Source organism: Amia ocellicauda, chromosome 8 (genome assembly GCF_036373705.1).
Source record: "Amia ocellicauda isolate fAmiCal2 chromosome 8, fAmiCal2.hap1, whole genome shotgun sequence".
Classification (NCBI taxonomy): domain Eukaryota; kingdom Metazoa; phylum Chordata; class Actinopteri; order Amiiformes; family Amiidae; genus Amia; species Amia ocellicauda.
This window is the reverse complement of record NC_089857.1, coordinates 22,899,245-22,915,236: the sequence shown is the minus strand read 5'-3', so window position 1 is coordinate 22,915,236 and position 15,992 is coordinate 22,899,245. Positions and strand designations below refer to the sequence as shown.

The 15,992-nt window shown below is 39.4% G+C and overlaps 1 non-coding gene and 1 pseudogene across 1 annotated transcript; both read right to left on the bottom strand.

Moving 5' to 3' along the window:
• Window positions 1–504: 504 nt before the first annotated feature.
• LOC136757793 (uncharacterized) lies at window positions 505–696 on the bottom strand (annotated as a pseudogene).
• A 4,266-nt stretch (window positions 697–4,962) lies between these two features.
• On the bottom strand, window positions 4,963–5,126 carry LOC136757777 (U1 spliceosomal RNA). The gene has a single exon (XR_010819601.1). It is a non-coding gene; the product is annotated as a U1 spliceosomal RNA (small nuclear RNA).
• Window positions 5,127–15,992: the final 10,866 nt, after the last annotated feature.

Sequence of the window (15,992 nt, the reverse complement as noted above, 5' to 3'; positions counted from 1 at the left end):
ACACTGCCATGTGAAATGCCCCGTTGAGCTGCAATCATAAGGCAGTCACAGAGATGAGGGATGAGGTCTGTTGTGAATTGACAGCTGGGTGCGAGTCGTGTGAAGCCGAGTAAGAGACTTCGGTGTGCTCATGGGCAGAGCAGGCGGAACACGCCTGATGCTCGTCAGTTTGAAGCTCGTGTTCACAGCGCTTCATTGAGATTCGTGTTTTGTTCAGAATGGGATTGACTTGAATCTTTTAGTATCAATTAGCCAGGATTGGAGTGTGTATCTTGCGTTGCTTTCCATGAATGAGAAATGAAGAGTGAGCGTTTAGCTTTGTAGGGCGGGGTTCGGTGGAGATTGTAAGGGACCGAAGAAACGAGTAGAAACGGTGAGAGGAGGGGAGAACTTAGCGAGACAGCAGCTCACAGTCACAGTGACGCTTGCAGGCGTAATGGAAAGCGCGGAGCCGCAGGGGCGCCTGTGAGCAGCGCAAGAGCATCTGTCTTTGTACCGCGGGATCAGGGGAGAGCGCGAACGCAGTCCCCCACTACCAGAAATTATGCAGTCGAGATTCCCACATTTGGGGAATTCGCAGGGGTCAGCACAGCCGGAGTGCAATGGCCGAGCCTCGCCCTGGGTGAACCAATTTTTCAATTTTTCAATTTTTAAAATACTTTATTGATTCAATTCAAAATACCTGCAGTTCATTTACATCTTTTCATTTTCACTCAAACAACTCACATTTCATATCCTAAAATCATGTGCTAAAACTATGAAAGCTAAACTGTGCAGATATACATTTCCACCTAAATACTCAATAGGAGTTACTCTAGGTGAAAGAATTTAAATATTCAATGATACAGAAATAACCATGGAGTAAAAAAAATATATACTTAAACAATGACAACTGTCACATCCTATTTTTGTTTAACTACATAATTACTATCTCCATTGGAAAGTGTATTTTTTAAGAGGAGGAAAAAAAAAAACTATTTCCAATAAAAGTGCAAGTGCATAGAAAAAAACACCCTAAAAATAAAACTATATACAAATTATACATTTTGCCAAAAAAAATTAACATATATCCATTACACAGCCCAACACAATTTTATTGCAAAACGCCCCTAGCCAGCTCCCCTCCTTCCTCGATTTTCCACCATAAGACTGCCTCCTCTTTGCCCACCTTACCCACATCTCTTAGAAAATAATCTTTAGCTATAGAAACTGCCAATTTACCCACGTATTCTACTGGGACCTGAAGCCCCTTGATAGCCAACATATTTCTGGCTCGCAATAGAGCATCTTTACCACAATTTACCAAGGCCCAGATTCTATTTCGTGTGGGGGGCGGAAGGTTCATTTCAAAAAGTCCATATAATATACACGAAGGAGTATAGGAGAGAGGAGTTTTTGTCAAAAAGGGCCCAAAAAGTTTTTGCAAACAAACATTGTAACAATAAGTGTGAGACCGACTCCTCCAAAACAGCCAGGTCTAACACAGTGAGGGCTGGGGGTAATACCCCGTTTATATAAAAATTCTCTAATCGACAAACACTGATGTGCTATACTCCAGGCCAGATCTTTATGGGCATTAATAAGAAAGCCAGAAGAGATGCGTTTCCATGCTATTCTTGTCTGGGTCTCCGTCAAAAGACCAGCCGGTGTTAGTCTCTCCCCATCTACCGAAAGCAAGGTTTCCAAACTATGGGCATTAACTTTGTCAGGAGGGATGCTACTATGAACATAGATTCTTAAAAAAACTCTAACTAACTCATAGGGAGGGGGGCATGTATCCGAGAAGGGGGTGTCTAAGCTTATCCTTGTGCCACATACCCTGAGCACCTCTCTGCCCACCCAGAGACGGGCAAAAAAGGTCCAAACACGTTCACTGGGGGTGGTTAAACAACCTTTCAAGATAAAAGAAAAAAATAAACACCGCAGTTTTTTACCAACATCTGGTACACCCTTTCCCCCCAATTCTGGGGCTCTATACAATATTTCCCTCCTCAACCTCTCTTGTTTCCCTCCCCATAAAAACTGGAACATAAGCCTCCGAACAACAACTATGCACCTACAAGGGATAGGAAAGGTAGTAGCCAAGAAATTCAAGGTGGATAAAAGTTCTGATTTTATGACCAAGATTTTTCCTGTCATGGTGAGATCTCTGTCACTCCACTGGTAAAGTTTTCTGGTAATAATAGGGATTTTGTTTTCCCAATTAATTACCTCCATCCCCTGTCCAAAAAACACACCCAGAATTTTTATTCTGTCCTTCTGCAATCGAAGCCCATGATCCATTCTGGACTCTCTCCAATTATGGTAATAGAGCTCACTTTTTTCTTTGTTAATCTGTACACTAGAGGCCAAAGAAAATTGGTCACAAGTCTGCAGTGCTTTCTCTACCGAGACATTATCAACAAGCAATAGGGTAACATCATCCATATAGAGGGTCAATTTGACCTCCCTGCCTCCACTACCAGGCACAGGAAATCCCCTAATCGCCCAATTCTGACGAAGGGCACAAACAAGTGGCTCCATTGCTAAAACAAAAAGCAGCGGCGATAGTGGGCAGCCCTGTCTAACTCCTGAAGCAATATTAAATGGCTCGGATTTAAAACCATTTACTAAGACTCTACTTTTGCTGCCAGTGTACAACAAATCTACCCAAGCTCTAAAAACTTGGCCCAAATTCATTTTCATAAGAACAGATTTTAAAAACTCATGATTTAGATGGTCAAATGCTTTCTCAAAATCTAAGGCTAAAATACAAAGGGGGAGAGAACGTTCCTCTGAAAACAAGCACACATCTCTTAGCAGAGACAGATTATCTGCCATTAAGCGGCCTGGAATTCCACAAGATTGTTCTGTGCCTAGCACTGTGGCCACAACTGGCTGTAAACACAAGAAGAGGGCCTTGGACAAGATTTTTGTGTCCACTCCTAACAAACTGAGAGGCCTCCAATTTGTTATGTCTTGCTTATTGCCCTTTTTATGAAGGAGAGAGATAACACCTTCTCTTAAGGAGTCAGGGAGCAGACCTTTTTGAAGACTGTCATTGAAGATTTGGAGTAGTGGGTTACAAAGCAGATCCCAAAAGGCACAATAAAACTCTTTCGGGAGGCCATCAGCACCTGGAGATTTATCATTTTGCATACTCTCTACCGCCTTCCTCAGCTCCTCAACTGTGAGCTCTTTCTCCAAGCTGTCCCTGTCCACCTTACTCAAAGTTTGTTCTATTTTAGATAAAAAGGGGGAAACAGAATCCTTTTCTACTTGTGAGGGGCTGTATAACTTGGTGTAAAATGCCTCAACATAGGAGAGCATATCCCTGGAATCTGCCATTTCTCTCTGTTCTTCATCCACTATACTCTCCATAATGGTTTTTGAGCGGGCCACCTTCCTAAAAAAGAAACGGGTACACTTTTCATTTTCTTCTAGGAATTGTACTCTGCTCCTTAACAAGGTACCTCGGCTTCTCTCTTCAGCAATCCTCATCATATCTTTCTTTAGATTAGCGATATCCACGGCAACATCAAAGCCGCTATGCAGCATGGTGTAATAACGCTGTAGTTTTCCCTGTTTTCTGGCTAAAAAGGCTCTCCGTCTAGCTGCAACCTTACGCCCCTCCGCAATAAAAAAGGCCTTGGTTCTCCCTTTTACCTCCTCCAACCATTCTCCCATTGTCCCATATAAAAATTGTAAGGATGACCACTGGGTTAATTTTTCCTTGTAACGATCTACTATTTTAGGGTTTTCTAGTAATTTTAGGTTTAATTTCCAAATACCCGGGCCAAAAGCAGCACCCCCCTGGAATCTCACTTGACAATCCAATGCCTGGTGGTCAGTAAAACATGCTGGCCGAAGAGAGGCATCAATGATATGGACCCTTACTGACGCAAATACAAAATCAATTCGGGAGCTAGTACTGCGTCCCGACCACGTAAACCCTGGGGAGCTAGGGTGTTTACTTCTATATGCGTCAACTAGTTTAAAATCTTTCAATATGTCATTTAATAAGTGGGAGCTAGAATCTAATTTTACTGCAGATACGGACTGCCGATCTTTTCTGTCCAAAATACAGTTAAAATCCCCTCCCACAATGACATCCCTCCCACACAACAACAGGGGAGACAAGGCCCTAAAAAGATCACCCCGGCCCGTCACATCTGTAGGGCAATAAACATTAATTAACCTGATTAGATTTCCTCTCAATACAATGTCCACGCACAACAATCTCCCATCGATCACCCTCTGTACCCTTTCAATGTTGGGGGTCCCCCCTTTAAAGAGTATAGCAACCCCTGAAGCCCTATTGTTATTATCCCCAGACCACACAGAAATCCCCCCAGTCCACATGTCCTCAAACTTCTTATATTTATCTTGATAAGTCAGGCCACATTCTTGCAACATGAACACATCCCCTCTACCCTGGAGAAAGAAATCAAAGACAGCCTGGCACTTGACTCCGTCATTAATCCCCCGAGTGTTTAAGGAGACTATATTCAGAGACATAAGCAGAAAAGAAAAGATTATCTTAGCCATAGACATAGTCTAACATGTACCTTCAATTACTGCCCTTCTTTTCTTCTTTTTCTTTTTTAGAGAGGCTCATGGGCAGAGCAGGCGGAACACGCCTGATGCTCGTCAGTTTGAAGCTCGTGTTCACAGCGCTTCATTGAGATTCGTGTTTTGTTCAGAACGGGATTGACTTTTAGTATCAATTAGCCAGGATTGGAGTGTGTATCTTGCGTTGCTTCCCATGAATGAGAAATGAAGAGTGAGCGTTTAGCTTTGTAGGGCGGGGTTCGGTGGAGATTGTAAGGGACCGAAGAAACGAGTAGAAACGGTGAGAGGAGGGGAGAACTTAGCGAGACAGCAGCTCACAGTCACAGTGACGCTTGCAGGCGTAATGGAAAGCGCGGAGCCGCAGGGGCGCCTGTGAGCAGCGCAAGAGCATCTGTCTTTGTACCGCGGGATCAGGGGAGAGCGCGAACGCAGTCCCCCACTACCAGAAATTATGCAGTCGAGATTCCCACATTTGGGGAATTCGCAGGGGTCAGCACAGCCGGAGTGCAATGGCCGAGCCTCGCCCTGGGTGAACCACCTTCATGATCATGGTGTCTCCCCTGCCAGGTAAGTATGAGTTGTACACGGGCCGGCCCACACCCTGCCTCAGAGCGGGTTCTTCCGTCACACGGTGGGGTACTGTGCGCCACGCCCCTTGATTGCACATCTTCTCTACACGGGAGTGTCGATACTGGTGGTCCTTTGGGTTTGCTGTAACTGCGTCATGTATTGATGAGAAAGATTAGGCAACACTTGAGGTACACTTTTACCCATGATGCTCAGCTTATTTACATACCGCTGTACCATTGGTTCATCGTTATCATCCAAATTCCTGCACGGCAAAGCGTTTACGTGCGGAGACGGCGGCGTAAAATGTAGTGCAGCGCCTTAGCAAAGACATTGCATGTAATATATTTCACCTTTTTAATTGTTTTTTTATTTGTCCGTTGCATTTTCAGTTATTTTCAATGTAGTTGACTTTTTTTGTTGGTAGCAGTTTGCTTTAATCACGTTTGTTTTGTTGTTTTGTGCACTTGTTTATTTGAGTTCAAGTAATTGTTTACGTTAATCACTAAGATTTTAAAAATGTTAAGTGATTTTAGAATATTGATTTTAACAAATTTTAAATCATAAGTATTTAAATTTGTTTTGATTGTTTTTATTATTGAAATGTAAAATACTTTCCCAATAAAACAGTATTTTAACCCTTTTATGAATATTGCTTTTTAAAATTAATTTTAAAAATCGAATTTTAACTGTTTGTAAAGATTTAGTTGTTTTTAAAAGCACTTGTTTTGTTTGTTTCTTTTGGCTGTTATGTTCAATTTTTTTGTGAAATACATTGACCGTTTGGATTTAATTTTAAAATGCATCGGACTGTTTTGGTTTGTTTTTTATTTTTTTGTTTTATTTGTTTTTTGTTTTGTCCGGTGCATTTTCAGTTATTTTCAATGTATTTGACTCCTTTGTTGGTAGCAGTTTGCTTTAATCACGTTTGTTTTGTTTTGTGCACTTGTTTATTTGCAGTTCATATATATTGTTTATGTTAATCACTAAGATTTTAAAATTTTTGAAGTGATTTTAAGAATTGATTTAAAAAATTTTTAGTCATGAGTATTAAAATTTGTTTGAATGTTTTTATCTTTGAAATGTAAAATACTTTACCAAATAAAACAGTAATATTAGCACACATTAGTTTTTTGTATTCTGTTTACGTTAATCACTTAAGATTTTTAATTTTTTAAGTGATTTTAAGAATTGATTTTAATTTTTTTTAATCATAAGTATTAAGATTTGTTTTGAATGTTTTTATTATTGATTGTAAAATACTCTACCCAATAAAACAGTAATATTAGCACACAGCAGATCCTCTATGGACCAGCCAGAGGAATTACATCGACAACCCTGAGGTGCTGGTGGCGTGTCGTCTGCACAGTGAAACAGGCCCTGTGGGAGGGACGGAACATCTGTCTATTCAATAAGCAGGAGCTGGACCCAATTGTCATCGCGCGGAGGGACATGGTACTAGTTAGGGATTATGTCAATCTGGAGGTTCATCAGAGGGGCAAAGGATGAAGCCTTTAAAAACAGGCAAATAAAATATCTGGGGGAGCTCAGGATCCCGTGATGGGACCCCACCTCCGGGGACGGTCATCTCCCAATGCTGGACCCCGAGTCCAAGATCTTTTAATTGTTTTATGAATGATTATATTTTAAAATGAATTTTAATTGTTTTTAAAGATTTAGTTGTTTTTAAAACACTAATTGTTTAGGGCTTTTTTGGTTTAGTTTTGTTCTATTTTTTTGTCAAATACATTGTCCGTTTTGGATTTAATTTTAAATGCATTGGACCGTTTTTGTTTGTTTTTTATTTTTACCTTTTTAATTGTTTTTTTATTTTGTCCAGTGCATTTTCAGTTATTTTCAATGTATTTGACTATTATGTTGGTTAGCAGTTTTGCTTTAATCACGTATGTTTTGTTGTTTTGTGCACTTGTTTATTTGAAGTTAAGTTTTTTGTTTTCGTTAAATCACAAAGATTTTAAAATTTTTAAGTGATTTTAAGAATTGATTTAAAAAAAGTTTTTAATCACAAGTATTAAAAATTTGAAATGTTTTTATTTGTAAAATGTAAAATACTTTAAACAATAAAACAGTATTCTGTAGCTTCTCTGAATTTAATATTCAATAGGTATAATTTGGGTCAAGCTATCATCTATAATATATGGAGAACTATCCATGCCAAAATTAATACATAATTAAATTTTGAGACTCCTTCCCCTTTATTACTGTTTTACTGTTGGAGTATTTTACACAAAGTTAAAACAATCACATTTTAATTCTCATCTTTAAAATTCTTCTAAAGTTAATTTTAAAATCATCCAAGTGTCAATAAGAACCAAGAAAAAAAAAGAATCAGTGCATTAATAGAACCATTAGTGCATTGAACTAAAACAAATATCCATGAACACTGAAAGAAAAACAATTCAGAACAATCTGATGTATTGTGTCATAATGGTAAATGCATTAAACAAATAAAAAACAAAACATGCTACTAAAACAAAACAGTCTAATGTATTTATTATTTTTTAAACGGTCAAATCATAAAAGTAACATTCTTTAAACAATGAAATCAAAAACCCTGTGCATTTAAACATTTAAAATACTGTTTAATTTGGTATAGTATTTTACATTGGAAATATAAAACGTCAAATTTTAATACGTGTGATTAAAAAAAACAAAGCAATAACAAATCACCAAGTGCATTTAAAAACAACCAATTTCAATAAATCATGTTATTTTAAAATACAATAATTTACATTAAAAACATTATTTTACATTTACAAGGATAAAACCAAACACATTTTAATACTTGATTCATTTTTTTAAATTCAGTTCTAAAATCCTTTAAAACTTTTAAAATCCTAAGGTGTTTGAAAAATAAAAAACACAAAATGAACTCAATAAACAAGTGCATAAAAGCAATAAAAACAATTAAATTTGTGAATAAGTGGCAAACTGCGAAACCAGCAAAATTTTACAAAAACAGTTGAATGCATTGAATATTAACAGAAAATGCATCAGATAAATAATAATAATAATAATAATAATAATAATAATAATAATAATAATAAATGCATTTAAAGGGATAATAATGGTCAATGCTTTAGACAATTAAAAAACAAAAAAAACATCAAACATTCAAAACAACAGAAAAACAAGTCCCTTTAAAACAATTAATTTCATTAAAAACAATTATAATGGCTCAACAATCATATCAATAAGAGAATAAAAGCACTTGGACTCGGGCTCCAGCAGGGGGAGTATCCGTCCCCAGACGTGATAATACCGAATAAACAGATATTACGTCCTTCCCACAGGGCCTGTTTCACTGCACAGACGACACACCACCAGCACCTCAGAGTTGGTGTTGAAAGTCCTCTGGACGGTCGTCTATGCAGGAGCGGCAAACCTGTGGAGGAATGGAGAAGACAGGAGCCAGACCCTGCAAGCACAGAGGCATTCCTTAACAATGTGAGCCTCCATCTCCTTTCTCAGGCAGCCCTTGTAGGGGCAGGTGTCAAACGGGGCTAAGCCCCTTCTGTACATGAACACTCAGGTGGGGAGACACTGACTCACAGCCATCCAGGACACATCTTTTTGCCTATTTGTGAGGCAAACGTGCATAGCATAAGCCCAGATATTCCAGCAGGTTTCGGGAGGAAACTCTTCTATTCCGCTGGTCTCCTGGGCAGATCTCTTCTGACTACAGATGGTCTTGTAGTCCCAGGAGACCAGCACGGCTTTGTGGAGGCCTACTTCAAGTGCGAAGATTCAGAGTGCCCAGTAGAACAGCGGGGGATGCCACGAGTGTGGCCTGGTGTTATCCATGGCGCAGAGGCCCAGTGGTCTCAGGCTGCTGGCAAAGTAAAAGCGGTTCAGAAAACAGCAGCCTGGATGTTCTTAACCACATATGACAGATTTGTTTAAACAAAAAAAGTCCCAGCACTTGAAAAAATTAATATTGTCCTATTGAGACATATTGAGGGAAAAACAATTAATGTGGTTATGTTTTCTGAACTGGCTAAAATGGAGGATATCTATACGTGGCTTGTTTAATACTGCTCTGTATACCATGGGAGCAGTGTGAGAGATGCTGATGGGTTTAAACTGGGGCCTACAGGTTCCAAGTGAGACTGAACAAAGACAATGTGAATGGAGGCTTGTGTCATTTACCATCAACTATTCAGATTGGGTCATGTCGGGGTCATGTCTTTTACATGGGGCAACCGAAAGTTTATCGATGTTGTGGAACTGTAGGACATTTTGCAGCAACTTGTACCATAGTGAGTTGTAAAATATGCGGGGAGAAGGGTCACTTGGCCTCTAATTGTACGAAGCCTTTAAAATGTAATTTGTGCAGCTCTGAAGAGCACGTGTTCAAGAATTACCCCCATGCCTACGCTAACAAAGTTAAAACTAACACTATGGCTGAAATGCACAAGACTGTTAAAAGAAGGGGAATAACAGCTGAACCGAGCAGTGATGAGTCAGACCAGGAGGACGCTTAAACAACTCTTCCCCTAGCACCTGAGCCAGAGTAACAGCACACCAAGGACAAAGGCAGGATAGGATGTTAATATTTTCCCCCCCCATTCCCTCCTTTTGTCATAACGTGACAACTATTCCCCATTTCCCATTTTACCCAGTGTGTACACGGCTACTGTTGATCCCTACAACTATCAACATCGAGAAATAGGTTGGGAGGATTTTTTTTTTTTTTTTTTTATAATAGTCTTGTGCATTTAAAATCACCAGAACACAACAATCATTCCAGTTCCAGGGCAAGTAAGTATAAGCTTGGTCTCTGCACAACCAGTAATGGTCATAAGGAGTCAGAGCAGAAACAATCATTGGGCGTGTCTGCGAGTGACACCAGGGACCACACTACTTAGTGTGGTTGTGAATACTAAATGCTCCAGCAGACAATAATACTGTTTTATTGGGTTTAGTATTTTACATTTCAAAATAATATCAACATTTAAAAAAAAATTTTTTTAATACTCATAATTTTTTTTGTTAAAATCAATCTTCTAAAATCACTTACAATTTTTAAAATCTTAAAGTGATTAACTTAAACAAAATACATGTACTCAAATAAACATGTGCTTAAATCAGTAAAACAATAAACTTGTGATAAAAGGCAAACTGCCAAACCAACAAAAAAGGTCAAATACATTGAAATTAACTGAAAATGCATTAGATAAATCATAAAACAAAAAACAAAAACAAAACAATCTGATGCATTTAAAATTAAAAACCAAACGGCCAATGTATTTGACAAAATAACAGAACAGAACAACCAAAAAAAAAACACAAAAAAAACAAGTGCATTTAAAATCAACTAATTCTTTAAAAACAATTAGGCAGCAGACAATAAGTCAGGAAACCGGTTTTATTCCCAAACATTGCTGCTCTCGTTAAGAGCCGCTTCTGTTATGGCAAGGACTGTTGAACACTGACTGGCCAATAGGAAGCCCTGCACGGGCTTAGCAACTAAGTGCCATGGGGAGTCTACAGAATGGGGAACAGCAGCACATACATAACATTATTCATTTGTATATCATCTAGCAGTAAAGTTACATACTGTCCACCATGCATTTCTTCATACATGATTTTAACATACTCTTTCATTTCAGAAGGAGTGAGGCTCATCTGCATTTCTTTAACAGTGCAAACACAACAACACTTGAACAACACAAAACGGAGAAAAATTAATATTCCAAGAATAAAAAGCATATATATATATATATATATATAAGAGCACCAAGATTTCCTAGGGAGCCACTTATCCAGTTCCCCACAGACCACTCCGAGATCTGGTGAATTTGAGCTACTTTTCTTTTCAAATGTGATCTGTAAGATCATGAATCTATTCTGAGTTATCAGGTATATAGGTACCACATTCTTTACAGATGAGCACACACCCTCCTTTTTCTACCAGAGAGAAAACTAGGGCTTTGCGATTCTGTAACACCATATGGCAACCATTTCAGCTGTTATGTTATCAGCAGACTCAGCAGTTTCATCATGTTTCTATTGTATCTGTTCCGGTCAGCACAGACATCTTTAGCTGTGTGAGGGATGTGGATCATGGGAATTCCTCCCAGAGCATTGTGGGGCACGTGAGCACACTCAGCACCCTGATTATATTCAAGTCTTTTAGTAAACTAGTAGGACAGTTGGAGATAGGTGTTCTCTCTCGTCAGGTGGCTTTGTCGTCGCTGTTGAATCCTCAGTCATATTTTATCAGTGTGAGTGTTACTGTCTGTGGTCAATATGCAAAAGGTGAGAGGTTACTAGCACATCACCTGGTATTTGTGGACCCGTATGTCCTGTTGCTCCTTTTGGGCCACTGCTCCAGCCCTGTGCTGGCCTTGTTAGCTGGTGGCTGATGATGATGTCAGCTGCTTCTGGACTGATTTTCTCAGTCAGCAATGATCCCATTGGCTAGGCACTGAAGCGCCCTCTTTCCCTGGCTGTTATGGCGCAAACTATGGTTCTGCAGGCAACGAGGAAGAGGATCTAATCGAAGGGGGAATATCTCTCTGGTCTCCACCAGTGTCGTTTTGATTGCTTTGATGGGCAAGTGGATCCATGTCTTTCCTCTTCGTACTTCACAGCTGTGTGGGAGATCAGGAGCACCCGGTAGGACCCAGTCCACCTGGGCTGCTGGGAGGACTTTCTCTTGTGTGCTTTGATGTACACAGTCACCTGGTTAAAATGGGTGACAGTCCTGCTGGGCTGGTTGAGTCTGGGCAGCTTTTACCTGTGAATGGCTTCGAATGCTCATGTTAGACCCAATCAAAAAACAACATAGCATCATCCATCAAGTGGATGTCCATCTCCCTTACAAACACTGGAGGAGTGATGGAGAGTCTCATAAGTCATCCCATAATAATCTCACGCAGAGAAAGACCAGTTTTTCGATTTGCTGGCTATAGGAAGGGCATCTGGAGCTTGACAAATACTATTTTATTGGTAAAAGTATTTTACATTACAATAAAAAACAATCAAAACAAATTTTAATACTCATGATTAAAAAAAAAAAAAATCAATTCTTAAAATCACTTAAACATTTTAAAATCTTAGTGATTAACATAAACAAAATACTGAACTTCAAATAAACAAGTGCACAAAACAATAAAACAAACTAGTGATTAAAGCAAAAAATGCTACCAACAAAAGAGTCAAATACATTGAAAATAACTGAAAATGCACTGGACAAATTAAAAAACAATTAAAATGGTTAAAATAAAAAACAAACCAAAACGGTCCAATGCATTTAAAATTAAATCCAAACGGTCAATGTATTTGACAAAAAAATAGAACAAAACTAAACCAAAAAAACCCAAACAACTAGTGCTTTAAAAACAACTAAATCTTTAAAAATCATTTTAAAAGACAATCATTCATAAAAAGATTAAAAGATCTTGGACTCGGGCTCCAGCAGGGGGAAATGACCGTCCCCGGAGGTGGGTCCCATCATGGGATCCTGAGCTCCCCCAGATCTTGTATATGCCAGTTCTTAAAGGCTTCAGGATAAACACAAAATTGTAAAGAAACTAGACACAAAAGATCTATTTGAGGTTGATTCAAAACATTTGATTTGTTGTTATTACAAAGTAACAACAAAGACAATGTTATTTAGCTTGATAAGTCACACTGCAGAAAGGAGGCCAACTGATACATTGATCTTTTTGCTGCAAACAAACGTATATTCCATAGTTTTATAAATGTAAGATATGGATACAGACTGAACTGAACAGGGAATCTTTGAATTGGGACAATAAAAAGTGTTGCATCACTGTAATGGATTAATTAATTTCTTTACTAAATCCTTTGTAACAAAGCTCAAGTTTGGGTGCGGCTGTGTGTACCCAGTCAAGACAACGTAGCGGCTCTCTGATGGCATGACTCACCACACAAGCTGGGCAATGTGCCTTTTAAATCAGACACAAGTATATTTCAGCATTGTAAACTAATATAAACAGGGCTGGTGAAAAACCCTCTGATGGACCTCCAGATTGACATAATCCCTCACAAATACCATGCCCCTCCGCACAATGACAATTGGGTCCAGCTCCTGCTTATTGAATAGACAGATGTTCCGTCCCTCCCACAGGGCCTGTTTCACTGCGCAGACGACACGCCACCAGCACCTCAGGGTGGAAGATGTTAATCCCCTGGCTGGACCATATAAGATCTGCTGGGCGGTCGCTCGCACAGGAACGGCAAACCTGTGGAGGAACGGAGAAAACAGGAGCCAGACCCTGCAGGCGGAGGGCCAATCCCTAAAGATGTGAGCCTCCGTCTCCTTCCCCAGGCAACCCTTGTAGGGGCAGATGTCATAAGGGGCTGGCCCCTTCTGTGCATGAACACTCGGGTGGGGAGACACCGACTCGCAGCCATCCAGGAGACATCTTTCTGCGTATTTGTGAGGCAAACGTGCGTAGCGTTAGCCCAGATAAACCGGCAGGTTTCGGGAGGGAAATCTTCTATCCGGCTGGTCTCCTGGGTAGATCTCATCTGGCTACAGATGGTCTTATAATCCCAGGAGGCCAGCACGACTTTATGGAGGCCTACTTTGAGCGCAAAGGCTAGGAGCGCCCTGTAGAACGGCGGGGGATCCCACGAGTGCGGCCTGGTGTTATCCATGGCGCAGAGGCCGAAAGGTCTCAGGCTGCTGGCAAAATAAAAGCGGTTCATAAAACTCACTTTCTTGCCAGCAGCCTGGATGTTCTTGACCACGTAGGCCAACCCCTGCGCCTTTATCAGCCGCACAACGTCCGGGACCCCCCTGCCTCCATCCAGGGTACCCTTCACCATTTGCACTTGGAGCTTGACAAATACTGTTTTATTTCGTGTAGTATTTTACATTTACATAAAAACAATTCAATTTTTTAATACTTATGATTAAAATCTTTAAAAATCAATTCTTAAAATCACTTAAAAAAAAATTAAATCTTTGTGATTTTTAACGAAAAACAAAACAATTAACTTAAAATAAACGTGCCCAAAACAACAAAACAAATGTGATTAATGCAAAACTGCTCACCAACATAAAAGTCAAATACATTGAAAATAACTGAAAATGCATTGGACAAAATAAAGAAACAATTAAAAAGGTAAAAATAAAAAACAAACAAAAAAGGTCCAATGCATTTAAAATTAAATCCAAGACGGACAATGTATTTGACAAAAGAATATAACAAAACGAAACCAAAAAACCCCTAAAACAATTAGTGATTTAAAAACAACTAAATCTTTAAAAACAATTAAGATTCATTTTTAAAATCTTTTTAAAAACAATCATCCATAAAATATTTAAAAGATCTTGGACTCGGGCTCCAGCAGGGGGAACTGACCGTCCCCGGAGGTGGGTCCCATCATGGGATCCTGAGCTCCCCCAGATCTTGTATATGCCAGCTTGACAAATGTGGCAAGTTCACCTGCTTTGTGAGAAAAGACTGCTTCACACATTCCCCCTCCCCCTTTGCCCGTGTGGCCAACAACATGCGCCAGACAGGCAAGCCAGGGTAGGAGTGCCCGTGGGGCAACCATGCATTAGCAAATATTTGAGCTCTCTTATGGAAAGTGCAGTGGCCAGCTGCAATGTCCTGGAGCTTTTGGCAACACATCTCAGATTGTTTTTATCCTGCCTTAGGTCATAAGGTTCAATTTCATCCAGATATGATTCATAATGTGCATATCAGATAGATTCATAATATGGAATAAATGGATAATCTGTAGACACAATGTGCGGTTCATACAACATTAGAGATCCTCCTTATAAAAGGCATCTCTCTCAAATTGAACATTCAAAGGTACACAATAGGGCTATTTCTCTACCATGTAGGATTCTTTCCCTGGGAGCCTACAGCTCCCAACAGTCTGCAGTTTAACCTTATGTAGTACATTCCTGAGTTCACCTTATGACCTCCACTTTGGCACAGAAGAGGTTGCTTGCTAGGTTGAAAGCAGTATAGAAAAAAAACTCTCAAAACATGTAAAACAGTAGTTGACATCTGCACAGTTTGCAAGGTTTGCAGTATAAGATAAAGTTCTTAATAATCTTAAGTATGATGTATCACAAGCACAGATGATGTGGTATAGTACTCAATTATCGTCCACAGCACCATATGTCCTGCACTTATTAGATCAATTTTACTTATCAGTGCAAAACATACTCAGTTTTTGTGTGGAGTTGTCAAACTTTTCAAAGCAAAGGGCTCATCTCTGTCCTCTTTCACATCTAATTTATAAATATCTGAGATCTAATTAATATTCCTTAGACAATCTAGTTAACAATTATTAGATTAATTGCTGTAATTAATTGTTACGCTCCACACTCCGATGATAGAGTGGAGGGAAACATAACCGCCCATACACACACACTCTGGGGTAGGAAGGACAAATGTAATGGCGAGGGTACAAACAAATGTACCAGAAGACAGAACAGGTCTCCCAAAAGAGGGATTTTATTTCCTTTTGAATAAGCAAGGAACTACTTATTATCCAAGGTAATGAAAATTAATACAAAGGTTACATACACTCACCTAAAGGATTATTAGGAACACCATACTAATACTGTGTTTGACCCCCTTTCGCCTTCAGAACTGCCTTAATTCTACGTGGCATTGATTCAACAAGGTGCTGAAAGCATTCTTTAGAAATGTTGGCCCATATTGATAGGATAGCATCTTGCAGTTGATGGAGATTTGTGGGATGCACATCCAGGGCACGAAGCTCCCGTTCCACCACATCCCAAAGATGCTCTATTGGGTTGAGATCTGGTGACTGTGGGGGCCAGTTTAGTACAGTGAACTCATTGTCATGTTCAAGAAACCAATTTGAAATGATTCGACCTTTGTGACATG